Source organism: Bufo bufo, chromosome 4 (assembly GCF_905171765.1).
Source record: "Bufo bufo chromosome 4, aBufBuf1.1, whole genome shotgun sequence".
Lineage (NCBI taxonomy): Eukaryota > Metazoa > Chordata > Amphibia > Anura > Bufonidae > Bufo > Bufo bufo.
This window is the reverse complement of record NC_053392.1, coordinates 57,799,946-57,824,991: the sequence shown is the minus strand read 5'-3', so window position 1 is coordinate 57,824,991 and position 25,046 is coordinate 57,799,946. Positions and strand designations below refer to the sequence as shown.

At 42.8% G+C, this 25,046-nt stretch overlaps 1 protein-coding gene and 1 long non-coding RNA gene across 4 annotated transcripts in view; both read left to right on the top strand.

Moving 5' to 3' along the window:
- The window catches only part of SUPT3H (SPT3 homolog, SAGA and STAGA complex component), a 496,743-nt gene that overhangs the window by 271,616 nt on the left and 200,081 nt on the right, over window positions 1–25,046 (top strand). The window lies entirely within an intron of this gene.
- On the top strand, window positions 1,483–24,454 carry LOC120997269. Its single transcript, XR_005778134.1, has 4 exons — window positions 1,483–1,494; window positions 9,328–9,333; window positions 15,618–15,625; window positions 24,316–24,454. It is a non-coding gene; the product is annotated as an uncharacterized LOC120997269 (long non-coding RNA).

The window sequence follows — 25,046 nt, the reverse complement described above, 5'->3', positions numbered from 1 at the left end:
ATATTGATGGCTTACTCTAGATGTAGGTGGCCGGATAGCTAGTCCTCGGAAAACTGTACAGTAGGACCAAATGATGCAGCAGGCCATGCCCACCTGTGCCAGCCAACGACTGCATGATTTTGCAACGGGTGCGCGTGGCCTGATACATGTGGCCGGCCTCATCAATATTTACTTGTAGACGGTTTACCATGAGCTGAGTTTTCAGTTTTGCAGGAGTCTGCGTTGCTGTAATTAGCACCAAATTTATCAAATGTTGTACAATGCTTGATGAATTTGGTGAATCTCTAAGTCTAATACTCCTGTCTTGAGTATGGATGAGCAAACTCTGTTTCCGTTACCCCTATATAACGGAAACCAGACGGATCCGTTAGGCTGCCCATATTATGATGGAATGCCTCTAAAGGCTTCCGTGGTGCATTCCGTCATAGAATTCCGTGATAATGGAATCCAATAACGGAATTCCCACAGAACCCGAACTTGAAAACAGCAAGTTTGCTCATCCCTAGTCTTGAGATCTTACTCCACTTGCTAGACCACCACTTTGCTGGAGTAAGAACGACGCAGTTAATAATTCTGACGTAAATTGGCTCGACAGGCCAGCTATGCCACTTTCCCACCCCCTTTTTAAATCTGGGGTGAGTGGTGTAAAATGCAATTTCATAATATTGCTAAATTGTTGGGCAAATGAGCCCAAAAAGTCAAAAAGCCCTATTTTGTGACTTTTCGTAGCCCTCTGTGCTTGATGCCATGTAGTGCCCCTGTGAATACTATTGTCATGCAGCATACAGATGCACCCAGCCTTACATTTTCTTAAATTTAGGTAAAGTGGTTATTTCTTTATTTTTTTATTTTTTTATTAAACACATGAACAGTGATAATCATAATGCTGAAAACATTCCTAGAGGGCCAGCGCTGCTCTCCCCAATGTAGTTAAGTCACGCGCACTTCCAGGATCACATGCTGTGCATTCGGTTACAACCTGTGATGTACATGCATTGCGCCTGAGCTGTGAGCAGCTGTCTGACTGCGCAGGCTCAACCTTGTGTACATTGCGGGTTGTAAATGGGCTAAGATCATGTGTAGGATGTACGGCGCGTGATCCAAGAAGTGCCCACAACCTAGTTATACTGAGGAACACAGCACTGACCCGGTAGGAAGATTTTCAACATTATCACTGTTAAAGTGCTTGATTATATGACGACTAATAAAAAATAAATAAAAACGTGCAGATAACCCCTTTAAGGTCTTCAATTTTTTTGTGATACAATTTCAACACAATATTACGACATGCTGGCAAAACCCTTGACAATAATAGGTGAACTGCATCTACACAGATGGCATAGACATGGCATCTCATGACACAATATTGCAAAAATATATATTTTTTTTATGGTAAGAAAGGACACGTTTGTGCCACCATTTCATTTCTCGTGGTAAAAAATAAATAAAACGATCAGTCTCCATGTCAGTATCAACGCACAGTATTGACTTTCTGTGGTGACCTATTTAGGCACATCACATAACTGCAGCCTTAAATTTCAGTATGGTCGTGCACGGGCTGCAAAGGAGAGGAAAAAGAATCAGCTTACCGAGAACGCTAATGGTTTACCGTTCGTGGTTTTTCTCATTGGAGACGCAGCAACAGGAGAAAGACATCACATTTCTTTTGACAGAGCCCGAGTGAGGAAAAGTTCACTTGGCTTTTTTTTCCCCCCTCTCCTCTCTCCAGGTGTAAAAATTGGCCCAGATTGTCCTGGCAGCTACTTTTCAAAAACACGTTTGCGTTTTTGGTGTTTAATCAAACCCAGGAGTAAATTCTGCTTTCTGCCACTGCTGCATTTTTCACAGCGCGGCGTCGAAGGTAGAGCCCTGTTCTGACTTCATAAACAAAGTTTTGTATATAAACTCTCCCTTGAAATGTAATAGCAAGCTGCATGGGTCATTGAGCCAGTGTATACTTCCAATAGACATCTATTTTTGTCAGCGCTGCTGTTCACTAAACATGTCGGACCCCATGAATCAAGCTGTTGAACATAGCTGTAGTTTTCCATCCCAATAAGACACACAGCAGCCATCTCTTTAATCAAAGAAGCCAGCTGTTTTATAGCAACTTTTATATAAGTCTGGTGCGCCCACCGATTGCTAAAAAAGAAAGGACCTCCGGTGATCTTTCAGGTGCCATATCCCTCTGGTTCTTGGGTTGAGATCTTTAAAGGCTATGTACACCTTCGGAGGCTATTTTTTATGATTGCATTTTACTCATTTTTTGGCTAAAAATCTATTCTTTTTTTCAATTGGCCTTTATAAAAAATATTGAGCTGTTCTGTCACAAAGAGTTAACTGTTTTTCTAGCTGTGTGACTGGTACTTTCACTTTCACTTTGTGCCGTCCATCTAATAACCCTCATCTCTAAACTACTGAAAGGTCATAAGCACTTATTTAAGGCAGATTCTTATCAGTAAGATCAGAACTGAGCTATAATGAGTGTTTATAAGGTCAGAGATCAGAGGTAAGGAGCCGTCAGCTCCTGGTCTGATGAAAACGGGCAGATTGGCCATAGACCTCACAGGGGAATTTCCAGGTGACCCGATGCCCAGGGGCCACCTGGGCCCTCCTCATGGCCGGCCAGTGGAAGTTTTTGGAGATGTATTTTGCATTGCTTTCAGTATTTTGTGATGGACTGTGGTATTTGGCTCTGTTGAGATAGTATAATGTGCCACAATATGGTATTGCTGGCCCTGCCTTCCATCAATTTGGACACAACTACAAAACGAGGCCACTTTTAGTATTTTTTACAGGGCCACTTTAAGTACCTAGTCCGCCCCTGGATGGAAAAGACAAAGTCCAAAGGGTGCTACTAGAGCATCTCAGCTCTGTACAGAGAAAAGGACTTCATATTTTTAATAAAGACCAATTAAAAAAGTTATTTTTAGCTCAGGATGAGTACAATGCAATAATAATTTTAAAACAAACTGCCCCTAAAGGTGAATATACTCTGTCATTAGGTTATCCCAATGAAAACTGGGGGCTGTAATTATAGCTGGTGGAGTGTCCCTGGAGTCTGAGGAAGCCCAAAAGACCCCACTCACCCCAGTACTATAAATGGGCAAATTTAGCATCGGAATACAAGCTATGGCTCGCAAAGGACTTCTGGTAAAATATATCATTTTTAAATATTTTTTTTTATTCCTAATGAAAACACTATTCGTTTTTTAAAAGGCAAAGAAAGAATATTGTAGCTAACCATATAAAAGAAATCTAAGTATGTACCGTACTAGCCGGATTATAGCCGTAATAAAGGTAATACTGCTCAACAGTAGATGGCCGTGAGACTTTGATATTACAGCGGGGCCCTTGTGGATAATATCGTGGCTACAATATTTATAAGAACATAGTAATATATCAGTATCACGACAAAACATGTGTTAACTGGTTATTGACTGAACAGATGCACAGTCCTTAGGCCTTATCCACACATCTATGTCTTTAATGAAATATGTGATAAAGATGGTCAGTGATTCATCCGTTAATATTTTCGTGAAGAATCAGTGTTTGATCCGTGTGTCCGTTTTTTACTCTCCTTGTGTCATCCTTGTTCCACGGACACTACTGAGATGAAAACTAATTTTCAGAGCATCTTCTATAAATGGTCTGTGAAACATGGACGAAACACGGCGTCCGTGTTGGGTCTGTGTTTTTCACAGACCTATAGATTATAGGGGACATGATTGATCCGTAAACACGAACAAAAATAGAGTATGCTTCTGTGCTAAAACCACCAAGCCAACCGTGCTAAAACAGCCAATGCCAAATGTCAGTAATGTCTGTGTACAGTATATAATGAACAGAGTTCAACAAGAGATCTGGTGACCCTGTGTTAGGCAAAACAGGCGGCAGAGCGGTTGGTCCAACACGTTTGTGCCGCACCATTGAGTTTCTATGCCATTGACAGAAATTGCTGATCACTGTACTTGGCTACCTGCAGCAGCTCCATTCATTTCAGGGTTCAGGGTCCATTCTAATGATCGGGTAGGAGATAACTTGTTATAACTGGAGTAAGCTTTATTTACAGTATTTTTCTCCTGTGCATCCACCACAAAAAAGTTAAAATAATCAAGAAATCGATTTGTTTGTACAATTCCTATGCAATGCTATATGTCTCTATGGTTACAGACTACAGACTATGTAGTCTGATTCTGTCTATGTGTCTCTATGGTTACAGACTGCGTCGTCTGATCCTGTCTATGCGTCTCTATGGTTACAGACTACAGACTTTGTAGTCTAATCCTATTTATGTGTCTCTATGGTTACAGACTACACATTGTGTAGCCCGATCCTATCTGTGTATCTATGGTTACAGACTACAGACTGCATAGTCTGATCCTGTCTATGTGTCTCTATGGTTACAGACTGTGTAGTCTGATTCTGTCTGTGTGTCTCTATGGTTACAGACTGTGTAGTCTGATCCTGTCTATGTGTCTCTATGGTTACAGACTACAGGCTGTGTAGTCTGATCCTGTCTGTGTGTCTCGATGGTTACAGACTGTGTAGTCTAATCCTGTCTATGCATCTCTATGGTTACAGACTGTAGACTGTTTAGTCTGATCCTGTCTATGTGTCTCTATGGTTACAGACTACAGACTGTGTAGTCTGATCCTGTCTATGTGTCTCTATGGTTACAGACTGTGTAGTCTGATTCTGTCTGTGTGTCTCTATGGTTACAGACTGTGTAGTCTGATCCTGTCTATGTGTCTCTATGGTTACAGACTGTGTAGTCTGATTCTGTCTGTGTCTCTCTATGGTTACAGACTGCGTAGTCTGATCATGTCTGTGCCTCTCTATGGTTACAGACTGCAGTCTCTATGGTTACAGACTACATACAGCCTGTGTAGTCTGATCCTGTCTGTGTGTCTCTATGGTTACAGACTGTGTAGTCTGATTCTGTCTGTGTGTCTCTATGGTTACAGACTGTGTAGTCTGATCCTGTCTATGTGTCTCTATGGTTACAGACTGTGTAGTCTGATCCTGTCTGTGTGTCTCTATGGTTACAGACTGTGTAGTCTGATTCTGTCTGTGTGTCTCTATGGTTACAGACTGTGTAGTCTCATCCTGTCTATGTGTCTCTATGGTTACAGACTGTGTAGTCTGATCCTGTCTATGTGTCTCTATGGTTACAGACTGTGTAGTCTGATTCTGTCTGTGTGTCTCTGGTTACAGCCTGTGTAGTCTGATCCTGTCGGTGTGTCTCTATGGTTACAGACTGCGTAGTCTAATCCTGTCTATGCATCTCTATGGTTACAGACTGCAGACTATGTAGTCTGATCCTGTCTATGTGTCTCTAGGGTTGCAGACTACAGACTTGTAGTCTGATCCTGTAGTCGTGTATTACTCCAGTTTCTCCTTTTGCTGACCTCCAGGCAGTAGAAGATGGAGTACATCTTCACTCAACCCTATTTGCAAACTTGATGCATTTTTTTAAGTTGATTCTTTATTTTGGATTTATTACATCAATATAAGTAATGCTGATGTGTTTTATCAGTGAGAGCTCCCAGTCTAGGATTTGCATAGGAGCTGCATTCATAAAACGGGACACTTTTTAAACAAGCCTATGTGCAAATCTGATGCATTTTCATTGCACTGAAACAATAAAAAGAATTCCTGAGTCTTAGTGAGAAGGTCCGCCCAGTCTAGGAGATGAAGTAAGGTTCTCGCTTGAATTTGGAGCCATGATATGTGCAGCGCTGACAATCTTGGCCCAAGGTCTCCAAAGTCTAAACAAGCATCTGAAATCCATGAACGCACGTGTCTGCTATTGTCATTAGCGCGCTCCTGCTTTGTGTTCGATGCGGCCTCTGTGTGAATACATGATATTAATTACCATTCATTGCAGGAAGCCTTCCAGAGCCCAGTAAAGCTCAAGCACCATTCTGTAAATCTCCTTACAGGCTTCTATTTATTTCCACAGCCGGGACCTCCACGAGCGGACTTGCACATTAAACTCGCTTTTCTTACGGATTAATCCGGCGGAGCAGGACTTTGATTTCCAGATATAGCAAGCACGTGTTTTCTGTTCTCTTGTCCTGATAAAATCTTCTATGTTTTCTCTGTAAAGCTCAGAACATATTTTGCCGGCGTATAAATATACAGGGAGCGCCTGCGCAATATTAAGGGATTGCCTGGACTCGGCAGTGTCGTCAGTGTATTTATTGGAAAGGATTCCTGACTTTGCGAGGGTCTCCGTACGTTATGGTAGGGGGGAGATTTACATGCTTCAAGGTGCGTCCTTGCTGACTTGAGCTTCTGGGTGGTACCGTCTTCCATGGGGGGAGCCTTGACACGTTTAATGCTTAAGAGTACCAGTGTCAGATTGCCAAGTATTGTTTCAGTTTGGCAGCGCTGCGGGAAAATTAATATCCAGCGCTTCACACTCAAGAAAACACAGAAATTCCTGCTTCTTGTAATGCATCCCTGTGTCTGCAGAAGTCTACTTCATTTTTTATTTTATTTTTTCTTGTTACAAAAAAAATGTAAAAAAAAAAAATTTTTTTATTTTTTTACAAGAGCTGTTTTGGTTATTCCACATAATCTTTATGTTTTTTGGTGCGCTGAATCCGAAAATGACCTCCATTTTGTCATAGGACATCACGTTTCCTGACAATTTAGGTAACTATGTTAAATAAGGCAATACCTCAAAATAAATGGAAATAGACTTATAAAATTAAAGTTTTATTAAAAAAAAATTCATGAAAATCCTTTTTTTAACTGAAATGAGCTCACCTACACACACTAAACTCGATTCTTCTTCCCTGTGAGGCTCCTCTTGGTGCATTTACGCTTGTGAGTAGCATCTGGAATGTCTCTCTGAAGCATCCAACAGTGGTCTGCCATCATTGTAATGCTCCATTTTCCCTGATATCGCCTTTCCATCTCTTTAATGTCTTGGTGCAATCGTTCACCTTGTTCCTCACTCACAGCTCCCAAATTTTCAGGAAAGTAGTCAAGGTGGGACTGGAGGAAATGCACTTTCAAACTGATCAGGCAACTTAAAGCTTGAAATGCTTTCAGCATTCGTCCGACGATCTTTTTGTAGTGAGGATCTTTGTTTATTGCCTAAAAATTTCTGTACGACTTTTTTAAATGCAATCCACCCTTCTTTTTGAGGATCCGTCATGGTATTGACAAACTCTTGATCAACTATAAGCCTTCTAATGTCTGGTCCGACGAACACACCTTCCTTCAATTTTGCCTCCGAAACTTGGTGACCAAGTATTTGAAGCATTCTCCATCTCTTGGAAGTGATTTTACGAATTGCTTCATCAATGCCAATTTTATGTGGAGAGGTGGTAGAAGAGGTGGTAGAAGAATTTTATGGGAAGGTACCAAAATTTCTCGGAGGACATTTTTTTCACCGACTGTTAGTACCCTCGGCTGCCAACTCCAGTGATTTTGTAAATCATAAACGTCACAGTGCATTTTACGTCACCCTCGCCAAGTCTACAAAAAGGGGCATTGCAGGGACGGAGTGATGACGGAGCTATCAGCCCTGGCAAAATCATCATTATTTATGCCAGAAACTGGCCTATATAGTCACTAAAATCTATAGAGACGGAGAAGGCAGGTAATTTATGACGAGGCCTACCTCTCTTCATAAATGCATCCTCCAGCAGTGCAGATCCTAACTTTATTATTTTTTTAACCTCTGTTTGGTAGAATGACTTGTGTGCTTTGGGTCGTTGTCTTGCTGCATGACCCTCGTTCTCTTGAGATTCCGCTTATGTCAGATGTCCTGACTAGAGTTGAGCGAACACCTAGATGTTCGGGTTTGGGGAGTTCGGCCGAACTTTAAAAAAAAGTTTGGGTTCAGGACCCGAACTTGATCCGAACTTGGACCCGAACCCGAACCCCATTGAAGTCAATGGGGACCCGAACTTCACTTTATTATTTTCCGTTATAACATGGTTATAACGGAAAATAATAGTATTAGCTTTTTCAGATCTGAGTTTTCAGGATCTTGAAAACTCAGATCAGACAGTATATTCTAACACAGAGGCGTTCCCATGGTGATGGGGACGCTTCAAGTTAGAATATACTAAGGACTGTGTACATAACTGCCCCCTGCTGCCTGGCAGCACCCGATCTCTTACAGGGGGCTGTGATCCGCACAATTAACCCCTCAGGTGCCGCACCTGAGGGGTTAATTGTGCGGATATCAGCCCCCTGTAAGAGATCAGGTGCTGCCAGGCAGCAGGGGCCAGACCCCCCTCCCTCCCCAGTATTAAAATCATTGGAGGGGGGGCCGCACTGGCCACCAATGATTTTAATACTGAGGAGGGAGGGGGGTCTGGCCCCCTGCTGCCTGGCAGCACCTGATCTCTTACAGGGGGCTGTGATCCGCACAATTAACCCCTCAGATGCGGCATGTGAGGGGTTAATTGTGCGGATCACAGCCCCCTGTAAGAGATCAGGTGCTGCCAGGCAGCAGGGGACCGTTATGTCCACAGTTCTCAGTATATTCTAACTTGAAGCGTCCCCATCACTATGGGAATGCCTCTGTGTTAGAATTTACTGTCGAATCTGAGTTTTCACGATCTAACTCAAATCCGATGGTATATTCTAACATAGAGGTGTTCCCATGGTGATGGGGACGCTTCAAGTTAAAATATACCATCGGATTGGAGAAAACTCCCATCCGATGGTATATTAATATTACCAGAACACCGAACCCGAACTTTTACTGAAAGGTTCGGGTTCGGGTGCCGAACACCGTAAAGTTCGGTACGAACCCGAACTTTACAGTTTGGGTTCGCTCAACCATAGTCCTGACATTTTCCTTAAGAAATTGCTGGTATAATTCAGAATTAGTGTTGAGCGAACTTGTGTTTTAAGTTCGGCGTCTAAAGTTCGAGTTCGGGTTATCGAAGTATCCCGTTATGGATTCCGCTACCATGGACCATAACGGAATTTAGAATCTATAACGGGATACTTCGATAACCTGAACTCGAACTTTAGACGCCGAACTTAAAACACAAGTTCGCTCAACACTATTCAGAATTCATTGCTCCATCAATGATGAAAAGCAGTCCTGGCCCATATGTAGCAAAACAGGCCCAAACCCATAATGCTACTGTATTACCGCAGTGTTTTACAAATGGGATAAGGTTTTTATACTGGAATGCAGTGTTTTCCTTTCTCCAACCATAATCCTTCTCAGTTAAGCCAAAAAGTTCTATTTTTGTCTCATATGTCCACACATTGTTCCAATAGCCTTCTGGTTTGTCCAGCTTATCTTTAGCAAACTGTAGACAGCGTGCAATGTTCTTTTTGGAGAGTAGAGTCATTCCTGCCACACACACCCTTGTTGCTCAGTGTCCTCCGGACGATGGACTTATTAACATTAGTTAATGTGAGAAAGGCCTTTTGTTGCTTAGATGTTCCTTTGTGACCTTGCTGACTGTTACAGACCTTACTCTGGCATGATTTCTGTAGATCAATCACTCCTGAGGAGGAAAATAATTATCTTGAATTTCCTCCATTTGTACACAGTCTGCCTGACTGTGGATTGGTGGGGTCCAAACACTTTAGAGATAGTTGTGTAACCTTTTCCAGCACGATGAGCATCAACAACTCTTCTTATGAGGTCCTCAGAAATCTCCTTTGTTTGTACTAGGATACACTTCCAGTGTATCATAGTACAAAATGTTGTGCAGATCAGACATCAACAGATCCCTGTTCTTTAGATAAAACAGGTTGTCCGCGCACACCTGATCCCATCCCATTCATTGAAAACACCTGCCTCTATTTTCACCTTCAAATTTTCTGCTAATCCGAAAGGTTCACATACTTTTGCCTTTGACAGACATGTGATATTGGATCATTTTCCTCAAACAGTAAATGACCAATTCTAATATTTTTGGCTCATTAATTTGATTTGCTTATCTTTATCTGCTTTTAGAACTTGTGAGAAAATCTGATGTAGTTTTAGATCAACAGTACTGTATTTTTTGCTTTATAGGATGCACTTGATGATAAGACACACACCAGGTTTTAGAGAAGGAAAATGAGAAACAAAAGATTTTTCATCCATCCTTATATTTGATCCTTAGATCAGACCCCCAAATCAGGAACTCAGTTCAGACCCCAATATCAAGAACTCAAATCAGATCCTCCATGTCAAGAACTCAGATCAGACCTCCATGTCAGACCCCAGTCAGGCCTTCATGCCAGATCCCCGTATCAGACCCCGGATCTGAGATTAAATAAATTCACTTACCTCTCCTGCTCCGCCGCTCCTCTCCAACTCTAGTAGTCTCTGTAGCAGTTGTGCTCCCTTGTCCTCTCTGGGTCGCGCTGCACTGACTGCGTGCAGTGTCAGGTCATAGTGCCCACACTACATTCTGACGCTGTACACATTCAGGACAGTGCAGTGCGGTCCCAGGGAGGATTAGTACTGTCATCGCTCGGAGCGCCTCACTCCCCCGCCTTCTGAAGACTAGTGTTTGCTTCCATAATGGCTACACTCTTTAGTATTCACTTTATAAGACACACTGCCATTTCCCCCCACTTTTGGTGGAAAAAAGCGAGTCTTATAATGCGAAAAATATGGTATGTAAAAAATTCTGAAGAGTTCACAACATGTCTTTTTTTTTTCATACCTTTTTCTTTCAGTTGCATCTGTTCCGTGGTTAATACGTGATCTTTTTTTAATAATTCCATAGTAGCTTCTTTAACTCCATAGATCTCCGGGATCTTACGCGTGTGACACAAACCTATTGACAAGCAGCTAATAATTCCCGAAAATGCCCAAAGTCTATCTTCCCTTCCACACTTACACCCTGCAAAAATTGGAAAAAAAAATCCTTCCAACGCATGCCTCCAGATGAATGATTTTTCCCTTGGAAAATATATTAAGCGTCACGGTGCCACAGAAGCTGTGAAGGTTTTACAGAATACGCTTGGCCAGGGCTTTTTTTTTTCACACCATAATTTTAGCGTAAAGTTCAGAGGGTCTGTGCCATGTGGTTACCATTACCTGTGAGATGTTCGGTATATACGTGTCTTGTGGAGGTTAACAGGCATTGTTATACAGAAGGAGCTGATCAAAAGCAGCTGGGAGCCTGTGTTACTGGCCGTGTTTTATACACTGCGTATTATATTACCATTCTCGTGATGACTACATGTCTGCAGAGAAAATACTACAGGACAGAAAAAAAAAAAAAAAAACACGACACGTTTTTCCTCCACAGACGGCCTAAAATATCATTTATTGAGTCATCATGTCCTGAAATTGTTTCTCATTTTGGCTCCTTTTTCTTATTAATGTTATCAGCATGCATTTTACATGGAACCTTAAGACTGTTACTACAAAAGCAGCTGTGTCAATGGGGGAAAAAATCATTGCACGCTCCTGATACATAAACGTGTCCGGGATGATTTATTTCCCAGTTGTATGCCATGTGACCTACTATTCCTTTCATCTGGCATCTATGTGGCCTGAGTGGTGCTGAGTTATCAGATATTCTGGATTATCGGTGGTCATAGAAAAAAAGAAAAATTTTATGTGTAACATTGGTACAACCACCAGGGTAGTAGACATAGCAGCCGCTCGGGTCCCAACAACTAAGAGGATCTGTCTCCACTCAAAAGGTGCATTAGTGGTAAAATGTATGTAAGGTGGCATAACAGATTGAATGTGTCCCCATTCTAAGTTTCACATTGGTTTCCTTAGTTACCCTGTGTGCACGGTGACATCACTGTTATTATTACCTCTATACGGTGACATCACTGTGATTATTACCTCTATACAATGACGTCACTGTGATTATTATCCCTGTACTGTGACATCACTGTGTTTATTATCCCTGTACTGTGACATCACTGTGTGTATTATCCTGTACTGTGACATCACTGTGTGTATTATCCTGTACTGTGACATCACTGTGTGTATTATCCTGTACTGTGACATCACTGTGTTTATTATCCTGTACTGTGATATCACTGTGTTTATTATCTCTGTACTGTGACATCACTATGTTTATTATCTCTGCACTGTGACATCACTATGTTTATTATCTCTGCACTGTGACATCACTGCGTTTATTATCCCTGTACTGTGACATCAGTGTTTATTATCCCTGTACTGTGACATCACTGTGTTTATTATCCCTATACTGTGACATCACTGTGTGTATTATCCTGTACTGTGACATCACTGTGTTTATTATCCCTGTACTGTGACATCACTGTGTGTATTATCCCTGTACTGTGACATCACTGTGTTTATTATATCTGTACTGTGACATCACTGTGTTTATTATCCCTGTACTGTGACGTCACTGTGTTTATTATCTCTGTCCTGTGACATCACTGTGTTTATTATCCCTGTACTGTGACATCACTGTGTTTATTATCCCTGTACTGTGACATCACTGTTTATTATTTCTGTACTGTGACATCACTGTGTGTATTATCCTGTACTGTGACATCACTGTGTGTATTATCCTGTACTGTGATATCACTGTGTTTATTATCCTGTACTGTGACATCGCTGTGTTTATTATCCCTGTACTGTGACATCACTGTGTGTATTATCCTGTACTGTGACATCACTGTGTTTATTATCTCTGTACTGTGACTTAACTGTGATTATTATCCCTGTACTGTGACATCACTGTGTTTATTATATCTGTACTGTGACATCACTGTGTTTATTATATCTGTACTGTGACATCACTGTGTTTATTATCCCTGTACTGTGACGTCACTGTGTTTATTATCCCTGTCCTGTGACATCACTGTTTATTATTTCTGTACTGTGACATCACTGTGTGTATTATCCTGTACTGTGACATCACTGTGTTTATTATCCCTGTACTGTGACATCACTGTGTTTATCATATCTGTACTGTGACATCACTGTGTTTATTATCCCTGTACTGTGACGTCACTGTGTTTATTATCCCTGTCCTGTGACATCACTGTGCTTATTATCTCTGTACTGTGATTGTTATCCCTGTACTGTGACGTCACAGTGATTCTTACGTCTGTACTGTGACATCACTGTGTTTATAATCTCTGTACTGTGACATCACTGTGTTTGTTATCCCTGTACTGTGACATCACTGTGTTTATTATCCCTGTACTGTGACATCATTGTGTTTATTATCCTGTACTGTGACATCACTGTGTGTATTATCCCTGTACTGTGACATCACTGTGTTTGTTATCCCTGTACTGTGACATCACTGTGTTTATTATCCCTGTACTGTGACATCACTGTGTTTATTATCCCTGTACTGTGACATCATTGTGTTTATTATCCTGTACTGTGACATCACTGTGTGTATTATCCCTGTACTGTGACATCACTGTGTTTGTTATCCCTGTACTGTGACATCACTGTGTTTATTATCCCTGTACTGTGACATCATTGTGTTTATTATCCCTGTACTGTGACATCATTGTGTTTATTATCCTGTACTGTGACATCACTGTGATTATTACCTCTATACAATGACGTCACTGTGATTATTATCCCTGTACTGTGACATCACTGTGTTTATTATCCCTGTACTGTGACATCATTGTGTTTATTATCCCTGTACTGTGACATCATTGTGTTTATTATCCTGTACTGTGACATCACTGTGTGTATTATCCCTGTACTGTGACATCACTGTGTTTGTTATCCCTGTACTGTGACATCACTGTGTTTATTATCCCTGTACTGTGACATCACTGTGTTTATTATCCCTGTACTGTGACATCACTGTGTTTATTATTCTGTACTGTGACATCACCGTGTTTATTATCCCTGTACTGTGACATCACTGTGTTTATTATCCCTGTACTGTGACATCACTGTGTGTATTATCCCCATACTGTGATGTCATTGTGTTTATTATCCTGTTCTGTTACGTCACTGTGTTCATAATCTCTGCACATAAGCATAATTATTTTCTTAGTACTGTGACATCACTACATTACCCCTGTGCTGATATCACTGTGTGCATTGTTCCACAATTGTTACATTGCTGTATGTATTATTCCACTATAATTTAATCACTGTGTACATTATCTGACTTATTACATCATTAATCTTGTACAGTGACATCATTGTGTGCATTAGCCCTGGAAATTAGGGAAATCAGTCATACGTTTTCTAAACTTGCTATTGAAAGTCTGAAAGAATTCATGATGGAGTGAGGCCCCATTCTGATCTTAGCTATGGGGCCCCAGGACTATTTGTTACACCCCTAACATGCAACAAGGGTCAGACTGAGGTTATGGCCAGACCTGACGTTTTTTTTATGCAGTACTTGAAGCCAAAATCGGGAGCACATCTTGGTGAGGTGAGATACTGTAGTAATAATTGCTATGGACAGATACGACTTCTCTTTATTGAATCCACCCCTGCTTTTGGCTTCAAAATGGCATGAAAAACCTGCACTTGTGGACGTACCATCAGAGTTGTCCAAGCCCTTGGAAAGTGAGTAATGGGAACCTCTAACCATCCATTATACAGAGGTATTAGACACCCTGTGTATTTAAGGTACTATGTGTCAAGTTGACAATTTCTACATTAATGTTATTATTATTTTTTAATCCTCTAAAAACTTTGTAAAATGACTTGCCGTGCTTTATTTTTATTAACAGGTATTTCCATCTCATGTGTATCGCTAGCATATGGTATCACCTCCTAATGAGTGAGTGTATGACCTCACTGATCTTGAGTATGAAGGGTTTGCACCACTGATTCAGAACTATTTTACCACTGGGCTTTGCAGGGAATTTTAGCTTGCGCCATTAACGCTAATGAGGGCCACACTGTAGTTTCCCTACTGGCAGGGTGGCTGCGGATTTTGTACCGGAGAACAATGCGAAGGGGGCCTCTGTACTGAATTCGCACTGCAGACTTTTAATTCCCAGGATTGGTGAGTGTCCCAGAGGTTATACCCCCACCATCCTAGCAATATGCCATAACTTTGAGATACGAATACTCCTTTAAATTGAGTTTTATGTGAGTTGCCCAGTTTTACAAGTCCTAAGTAAAAAAAAAAAGTAGAACGAAAAATACCCAAAAAATATCTTGCTGTCCCCCTCCTCGCATTCTCTGTGTTTCTGCTCTTTTGACATTACAATTTTTGTAGCCCAGCCATAGCACCAATCGTGAGGAATGTGTGGATACTTTAAGGCTGCTTTCACACGTCTATGTCCATGATGAGACCTTTGACAAGATGGTCCGTGATTCATCCATGAAGATGTCCATGAAGGATCTATGTTTGGTCTGTATGTCATCCTTATTCCACTGACACTGCTAGGTGGAAAATGAGCTTCTATAGTTTTTCCTAGCAACGGTCCTTGAACATCATGGACCAAACATGGATTAAATCTGTGTTTCGTTCGTGATTTTCACGGACCCATAGACTATAATGTGACAAAATAGGTCATGCTTCCGTGGGGTCACTACAGGCCCGCGGTCCATGGAAAACCGCTAATATGTGAATACACATACAGTATTAAAGTCAGTGGACGCGTGAGCGGTCCGAGGAGAGCATATGTCCGCGTTTTGTTGACGTGGGAAAGAGGAGTAACATTAAGTGTGGTAATGGAAGTACTAGATATTTGTGTTGTCTCAGAAATGCCTAATATAAGTTCTGGTCCACCCCTGCTTGTAACAGCACAAAACCTAGACGAAGAACACCCAAAATAAAATCTGCCTAATGACTTAGATGCAGAGAAAGTCCAGACAGGAAATGAAATCTGCAAATGTTATAAAGGCCCACGGTACAATTTTTCTGACCAGTGATTGTTAGTTTGACAAATAGCAGGTGAGAATCTGGATTTTTTTCCCCAAGTGTATGATCTTTACAGCTGCAGACCTCCTAACTTTGTAAACCAACAAAGAGGGACACATTTTGTCTGCATAGGCCACACCTCTAACTCCGCCCAAAACATAACCATACACCAAATCCCCCCCAGTCCCTTTAATGCCTCACTTAGTAATCATTCCCCCTTCAGGCCACCGCACATTATGTATGCCCACATTGTGCCTCCTTCACAGAATTATACCAAGCTGTGCCCCCACTAACATGCCTAGTTATGTGCCCCCAGTAATATGCCCACATTGTGCCCCCAGTAATATGCCCAGCTGTGCTCATAGTAATATGCCCACATTGTGCCCCTAGTAATATGCCCAGCTGTGTCCCCCAGTAATATGCTCACAGTAATATGCCCACATTGTGCCCCTTAGTAATATGCTCACATTGTGCCCCCCAGTAATATGCCCACATTGTGCCCCCATTAATTTGCCCACATTGTACCCCCCAGTAATATGCCCACATTGTGCCCCCCAGTAATACACCCACATTGTGCCCCCCAGTAATGTGCCTACATTGTGCCCCCTATTAATATGCCCACATTGTGCCTCCTTCACAGAATTATGCCCAACTGTGCCCCCACTAACATGCCTAGTTATGTGCCCCCAGTAATATGCCCACATTGTGCCCCAGTAATATGCCCAGCTGTGCCCATAGTAATATGCCCACATTGTGCCCCCAGTAATATGCCCAGCTGTGCCCCTAGTAAAATGCCCACATTGTGCCCCCAGTAATATGCCCAGCTGTGCCCCTAGTAATATGCCCAGCTGCGTCCCCCAGTAATATGCCCACATTGTGCCCCTTAGTAATATACCCACATTGTGCCCCTTAGTAATATGCACACATTGTGACCCCCAGTAATATACCCATATTGTGCCCCCCAGTAATATGCCCACATTGTGCCCCCCAGTAATGTGCCCACATTGTTCCCCTTATTAATATGCCCACATTGTGCCTCTCACAGAATGTAAAAAAATATAAACACCACATACTTACCTTGTTCCTAGCAGCAGCAGCAGGACATCGGGCTGCTCTAGTCTGTGAGGGAGGCGGAGCTGAGGCTAACGGCCGGCCCCGCCCCTGGCACAGACCAGAGGTGTGGGAGCCGATGCAGACTCTCTGCTTCATTATGGCAACTGTCTCTGCTTCCTATGGACGCAAGGACAGCTGCCTGAAAGCGGGACATAGCTCCCCCATACCGGGACAGCCACTGATATCCAGGACTATCCCGCCGGATCCGGGACAGTTGGGAGGTATGCAGCTGGTGGTTAGGAGGCGACACCTGTTGGGTGAACACCATGTGACCAATAAGCACATTAAAAACCGTGGCAATTTGCGGTACAATGTGTGCAGTTTTGCACACTACTGCAGCATGTGAACCCAGCCTCACACTCGTTGCTGCAGTGGAAATATCATGACGATTTGAGGGTTATCATCCGCCATTCCGGAATATACTGTATATAAAAATAACGTCCAGATTCTGATGTGAAATCACGAGTCCGCCGACCCCATATTTATCACTGCTTGTTATTGATAGGAAGTGGCTCCAATTCAGCAAGTGCAACTGAAACAAACAGCAACTCTGTGCGCTCGGACTTCTGCTGGGGCCAAGATGATGAGAAACAGGAAAGAAAATATTTTCGAAACATGTAGGACAAGGGGAGTTTTCAGTGAGGCAATTAGCAGAGTATTCAGCGGCGAGAGATAGGAGATATCTGTGCTTCATGCTGACAAGGCTGGGAGCTCTTTATCATCGGAGACATGGCGTACATGCAGATCCAAACCTTACAGCCATGCCGCGTCAGCGACTCACGCACTTATTCTCTCTGCGTTTCCATATAACGACATTTGTCAGCTGGGGGACCAGGTGTCCGTTGTGGTATCTCATAATGTCCTTTTATCAAATACGGCATGTACTGTATTTTAGTGTGAAAGGTAGCAGAGCTGATAATGTCATTTTAGGTCAAGTTTGGACTTTGATCCCAACCAAAAACATTTAGACACTTAAAAAAAAATATTTAAGGAAATAACTCAAGGGTATGTTTTGCTGAATGGCTGAATGTGAAACATCTTAGTAGTTGTATCAGTAGTAATAAGTTAGAGCAACAAGAATTGTATATTTTTTTTCTTGAAGACGTTTCACTAATCATCAGACTGGCTTGTATTTTTTGTTGGAACGGCTTGTACGAGATTCTCTGGTATTAAATATTGGTGACTCATGCTTCACTCATGGGAGTAAGGTGTTGATTGCGTTTGCATCACTGAAGCTATTCGATGTGAATAAACCACCATGGTAGAGGTGTTAGAAACAGCCTTGTAAGTGGCAGACAATATATGTCACACCCCTCCAGCGCAGGGCCGGCGCCACCCAGAAGCAGAGTAGGAAACCGCGTAGAGCGCCCCCTGCCTGGGGGCGCCGCCGCCGCCTGCGCCCCGCCCCCTACTTGTCATCCATCTGACATCATCTCCTTCTGTTCCTGTACTTGCCGGCCGGATGCGCTCCGATGAGTGCGAGCATGAGTTTGTTCACTTCGGGCAGAGAGAGCGGCACGCAGCTGACACACAGCTACAAGACCCTGGTGTATTTAAATCTCACTTAGGCTTTCTTTCAGAAAAGTTTCTCCTGGGATTTTTTAAGCAACTGGCTACACTGCTTTCATAGCTGTGTGGGTAAATGCCTTGCCTCTGATGTGAAAGGTTGTGAGTTCGAGTCCCAGGAGAAACTTTTTTGAAAGTGTTTTTTTGGGGGGGGGGGGGGGGACAAGAAATGGACATGAATCATGAGGGGCAGAAATGTGAAATGATGGGGGGGGGGCAAGAAATGGACATGAATCATGAGGGGCAGAAATGTGAAATGATGGGGGGGGGGGGGGGGACATTTGCTTTTGTTGACAAAAATCCTTGCATCGGCCCTGACTTCGGGCGCGCAATCCCACGAGACCAGTGACCTCCAGAGGTGGGTCTCGCGGGATCACGCGCCAAAGACACATGATCTTGGCAAGAGCCAAGGCAATGTGGACCTGGAGCACAGCGAGGAGCAGAACCTGGTGAGCACCCCTGGCAACCGCACTCTGACAACCTGCACTAGGGTGTCAGAGGCTGCAGGAAAGTGACTGGCAGCAGGGCGGCACACACTTGTGTACAGAGGTCAGGGCACACCTGCTGCTTGACTAGGGGCCATAGATTCTGACTGGCACAGGGTGCCCAGCAGTGGCACATGGAGCCTAATAGGTGGCACAGACTGTCTAAAGGGCTATGAATGGTACAGGGTGCAGGACAGCATACTGTTTTATGTTGCCCTGGTGGCACAGGATTTCAAACAGTGGCTGAATGGCGCCTGGCAGTGAATAGGTGGCACTGCTCGTGTTTGGTGTGCCAACCTGCTGAACAGCGCGGAGTGATTGGCATCACTGGGATGGTCCTAGGTGGCAGACAATGGCTGGATATTATATATACATGGCCATAGTCAGACTGGCACAGGGTACGCGACCATAGTCAGACTGGCACAGGGTACATGACCATAGACTGGCACAGGGTACACGACCATAGTTAAATGTTGCATGCAATAGGTGGCTGAAAAAGGGGCGAAAAAAGGGGCGGGAAAGGGGGTGTGGCCAATGGGCGGAGTCAAGGGGCGGCAAAATTTGCTTTTGCCTACGGTGGCAAAAATCCTTGCACCACCCCTGCTCCAGCGCTATTCAAGCTTCAGTTGCGCAAACGCAATCAACATCTTATCTCCATGACTGAAGCATGAGTCACCAGTATTTAATGCCTAAGAATTCTCATACAAGCCATTCTAACTGATAAAGCCAGTCGGATGAGGAGCAAAACATCTTCAAGAAAAAACACAAGTCCAATTGCTCTGACTTGTCACTACTGATATACCATTATCTGGATGAATGAGATCCTTCACAGACATTCCAGTCGTTGTCTGCTTTGCTGCTCATGGAAATTAGGAGGTGTCTCAGTATAATGACCTCCTTTTTAAAATGAGGCAGGTTGCTCTGTCCATTTTGGTGGCCCTGTGTATACAGTACCCCTGCTCTCGTTATCTGTGGGGGTCCCTACCGATCTAATAGTTATCTCCCTTCCTGTTGATGTGGGATAGCTTGAAAAATAATAAATACCCAATAAAAGTGGCCACCTTCAATAGCTGTCGACCAAATCTGCTTTTCCTCCCGACCCCCCTTTTCGCCCACCGACAACTCTCCAGTCTGACTAAAGCTGGCCAGACACATAATCTCTCTTTCGCTCGCCCAACAGCCATCTCTTCTAACCCTTCAACGCATATGAATCTCCAGATTAGCCAAGTAGTGAAAGAGAAGAGGGGAGAAAGCCCTGCTAGATACCAGGCAAATCCTTGACTGATGCTTTCCTTCCCTGTCATCTGCTATCGAGGAAGAATCGGGAGGCCCCCCTACACATTAATAATTGGTGTGTCCAGCTTAATAGTGGGGGTGAGAGTCACAAGGGGAAGGCCACCTCTATTAACTTCTTGTGCCTTTATAGTATTACTAGTATAGTGTACAGTTGGGGTTGTAATGTTCTGTGTGATATCTACATAAGATGGTACTTGGCGTCTTATTGCCGTCTTCCCCGTATACTATTATGAACCTGCTCAGGAGACGTCATTCTGCTGATTGAAGGACGGAAATTGCATTTTATTTCTCCGTCACTGAGAGAAAGGCAAATTAAGAAAAATAATAAATTGTCGTTCAGAGTCTACGAAAATCCATAAGTAAGGTTAATCTAGAGATCACAGATAATTCCTGGGTCTCTTACAGCAACAAGCTATTCTTTGTGACTAGTGATATCCACATCTTGTGAACACGTGTGCCGCCTAACACCCAGACACTTCTCCTCCAACTTAAAGGGGTTTCCTTCCCTTGTTCTGCTATGAATTCAATATGGATCATTGGAATAGTTCAGGTTTGAAAGTGGATTCCGACCTAATAAGATTAATTTCATTGTGGCGGCAAAAGTGTCCGTTCCACGGCCCCTCAAAAAAAAAGTAAAACATGTCCTATTCTTTTCTGTTTTGCGGACAAGAATAGACATTTCTATGAAACGGCAGGACGCACACAGTCTGTATGAGTGTTTTGCGGATCTGCAATTTGAGAACCGCAAAAAGGATGCGGTTGTGGGAATAGCCCCTTAAAGAAAGTCTGGAGGCTCCTGTAATGTTCAGAATCAGTGTAGAAGCGGTTGTTTGATCAGGCTCAGGATCTCAGCTAGCTCCTACACGCCCCCCACTTCCTCTCATCCGTCTTCTGAGTCTCTGTTACCAGGGACGGATCTTGCCTGATAATGCAGGCAGTGGATGCAGGCATTTTTGTTTTCTTCAGGTGGATGCAGGCAGAATTATTTAAATGAAGTAATTTAGAAATGTGCTAGTCCCACCATTCTCTATTAAGTGAAGTGAAATTGTGTGAAAGGGCAGTGGCTTTAAACGAGACATACTGGCTGGTAGGGCTCATCATGCCGATTAAAACCATACCTTTCTTTTGTCTGTATCATATTGAGAATAATATTTTTTAGGCTTAAAAGCTAATACATTTTGCTGGTTTCTTTATAATTATATATTGTGCCTGTGAATAAACCAGTAATAGTTTTTAGGTTTCTAAGCAAAAAAAACAAAAACACTATTCTAAATATAGTAAGGCCTTTTATTGTTATTATATGATAATATATTTATTATTATAGTATAGCCTTGTATTATGGGTTAAATGAGAGAGTAACAAAATAACAAATATTGTATGTAATGGTAAGTCTCTCCTAGGATTCAAATTTGGGAGCTCTACATGCAAAACCGAGCACCTACAACCAAGCTATAGCATCACCTCATAGAGATGCATGTTTTTCGTCAGAATCTGCGACTTCTTCCCTAAAAAAGGGAGCGTGGCACGGGCAGGGAAGGGGACGGTCCGGCAGGCCCATTTCATTCATCATTTTCTACGCCTGCTTTAGGCATAGAAACCGGTCTAAATGTAAGCCAGCAAGAAAGCGCTTACATTTGGACTTGCGCTGGATACGCCAAAGTTATGTAGGGGGCGGATCCACCACCAGCGTAGGGGCTTATTAAGACCGGCGTCTAAAACACCAGTCTTAATAAATGGCCCCCATAGTGTATATGATATGTAGATGCTAGGACACAGCTCTGCCCTCAGCATGTCTTACCCTGTCAATCAAAGGGAGGGTAAAGTGTGCAGATCACAGAAGGTGTTACAAAGCAGTGCTCTAAGGATTCAGCCCTGCCTCCGTGTGCTCCAGTATGTCTGGTTTAATAGGGTTCATCCTTGTGGCAGAGCTGCTTTAAGTTAAAGGCCACAAAAAACTCAGTTTCTGCTTTTCATGTACACTCACCTAAAGAATTATTAGGAACACCATACTAATACGGTGTTGGACCCCCTTTTGCCTTCAGAACTGCTTTAATTCTACGTGGCATTGATTCAACAAGGTGCTGATGGCATTCTTTAGAAATGTTGGCCCATATTGATAGGATAGCATCTTGCAGTTGATGGAGATTTGAGGGATGCACATCCAGGGCACGAAGCTCCCGTTCCACCACATCCCAAAGATGCTCTATTGGGTTGAGATCTGGTGACTGTGGGGCCATTTTAGTACAGTGAACTCATTGTCATGTTCAAGAAACCAATTTGAAATGATTCGAGCTTTGTGACATGGTGCATTATCCTGCTGGAAGTAGCCATCAGAGGATGGATACATGTTCTCATTCTGTTCGGACTCTACCATTTGAATGTCTCAACAGAAATCGAGACTCATCAGACCAGGCAACATTTTTCCAGTCTTCAACAGTCCAATTTTGGTGAGCTCGTGCAAATTGTAGCCTCTTTTTCCTATTTGTAGTGGAGATGAGTGGTACCCGGTGGGGTCTTCTGCTGTTGTAGCCCATCCGCCTCAAGGTTGTGCGTGTTGTGGCTTCACAAATGCTTTGCTGCATACCTCGGTTGTAACGAGTGGTTATTTCAGTCAACGTTGCTCTTCTATCAGCTTGAATCAGTCGGCCCATTCTCCTCTGACCTCTAGCATCCACAAGGCATTTTTGCCCACAGGACTGCCACATACTGGATGTTTTTCCCTTTTCACACCATTCTTTGTAAACCCTAGAAATGGTTGTGCGTGAAAATCCCAGTAACTGAGCAGATTGTGAAATACTCAGACCGGCCCGTCTGGCACCAACAACCATGCCACGCTCAAAATTGCTTAAATCACCTTTCTTTCCCATTCTGACATTCAGTTTGGAGTTCAGGAGATTGTCTTGACCAGGACCACCCCCCTAAATGCATTGAAGCAACTGCCATGTGATTGGTTGACTAGATAATTGCATTAATGAGAAATAGAACAGGTGTTCCTAATAATTCTTTAGGTGAGTGTATATGCAGAACTTTGAACCTGCATTTTATTTAATTTTTTCTTAGAAGAGATTGTACATGTAGTGTGAACTCTGCCTTAGGGCGTCTCATTGGGAATACGAAGTATGTAAAGAAAATCTCCTTACTTCTGGGCAGAGTCGTGGAGAATCAGCTCATTCCCTGGAAACTACACCCTCGGCCAGCTGTGCTCGTAAGGAGTGATGGACAAGATGAAATATTAGGATGTGAGAGTTACGGTAGCAGCAAGTGTACATCTAATATCCTCCGCATCCCAATGAGTGACCTCAGCCTCTCGCTGGATATGAGATAATTAGGTTTGTACCATGCCATTCCCAGTTACCGAGGCCTGCCAGCAATGTCACATAACACTGAATCATGTCAGGAGGCTTTGAGGTGGATGGCAGCAAATAACCACAAAGTGATTTAATTAGAAACATTACTACATACTTGAGACTTAAGTGCATCTAGTGCTGGAAGTAATAGAGCCAGTTCTGCTTAAAGGAGAACGGAATCTCTTGTGGCCTTTCCCTCGAGAAAATCTAATCTGACAATATTCTCTGTGGTGGTAAATATTCACGTTGGGATTCCAGGGCAGCCGTGCAGTCATGAATGCTTTAAGAGCACATTCACACAATGCCTTACACCGTAAACGCTGCATAGGACACAGCACTATGCATTTATTAAGCATGTGTCCTCCTGGAACACTTACCTATGTATATATTCTACATAAAAAGATGAGTAACATTGTAAATACTTCATCATTTTACTCATCTTCAACCAAACCTGTATTATACTTCCAGAGCTGCAATCACAATTCTGCTCATTAATATTAGAAACAGTGAGTTTCGTAGACAGATGCACCATCTAGAAGCTTATCTGAGCTCCTATAATACGACAGGGTGCTTACTGTAGCTTCCCCTTCATCAGATTACGGGAAAGTAACTGGAGTAAACTATACATCAAAGAATGGAGATCTCTTGAGCAAGCTCTATGCAGACATAACAATGAATGCTGGAAGTTTTGGACCTGAAGTTTGCAGTTGGGAGTACAGTTCTGGAGTATACTACAGGCCACGGGATCAGTACAGGATAAGTAATGTATGTACACAGTGATTACACCAGCAGAATAGTGAGTGCAGCTCTGGAGTATAATACAGGATGTAACTCAGGATCAGTACAGGATAAGTAATGTATGTACACAGTGACTGCACCAGCAGAATAGTGAGTGCAGCTCTGGAGTATAATACAGGATGTGACTCAGGATCAGTACAGGATAAGTAATGTAATGTTTGTACACAGTGACTCCACCAGCAGACTAGTGAGTGCAGCTCTGGAGTATAATACTGGATGTAACTCAGGATCAGTACAGGATAAGTAATGTAATGTACACAGGTACTCCACCAGCAGAACAGTGAGTGCAGCTCTGGTATATAATACAGGATGTAACTTAGGATCAGTACAGGATAAGTAATGTAATCTATGTACACAGTGACTCTACCAGCGAATAGTGAGTGCAGCTCTGGAGTATAATACAGGATAAGTAATGTATGTACACAGTGACTCCACCAGCAGAATAGTGAGTGCAGCTCTGGGGTATAATACAGGATGTAACTCAGGATCAGTACAGGATAAGTCATGTATGTACACAGTGACTCCACCAGCAGAATAGTGAGTGCAGCTCTGGCGTATAATACAGGATGTAACTCAGGATCAGTACAGGATAAGTAATGTAATCTATGTACACAGTGACTCCACCAGCAGAATAGTGAGTGCAGCTC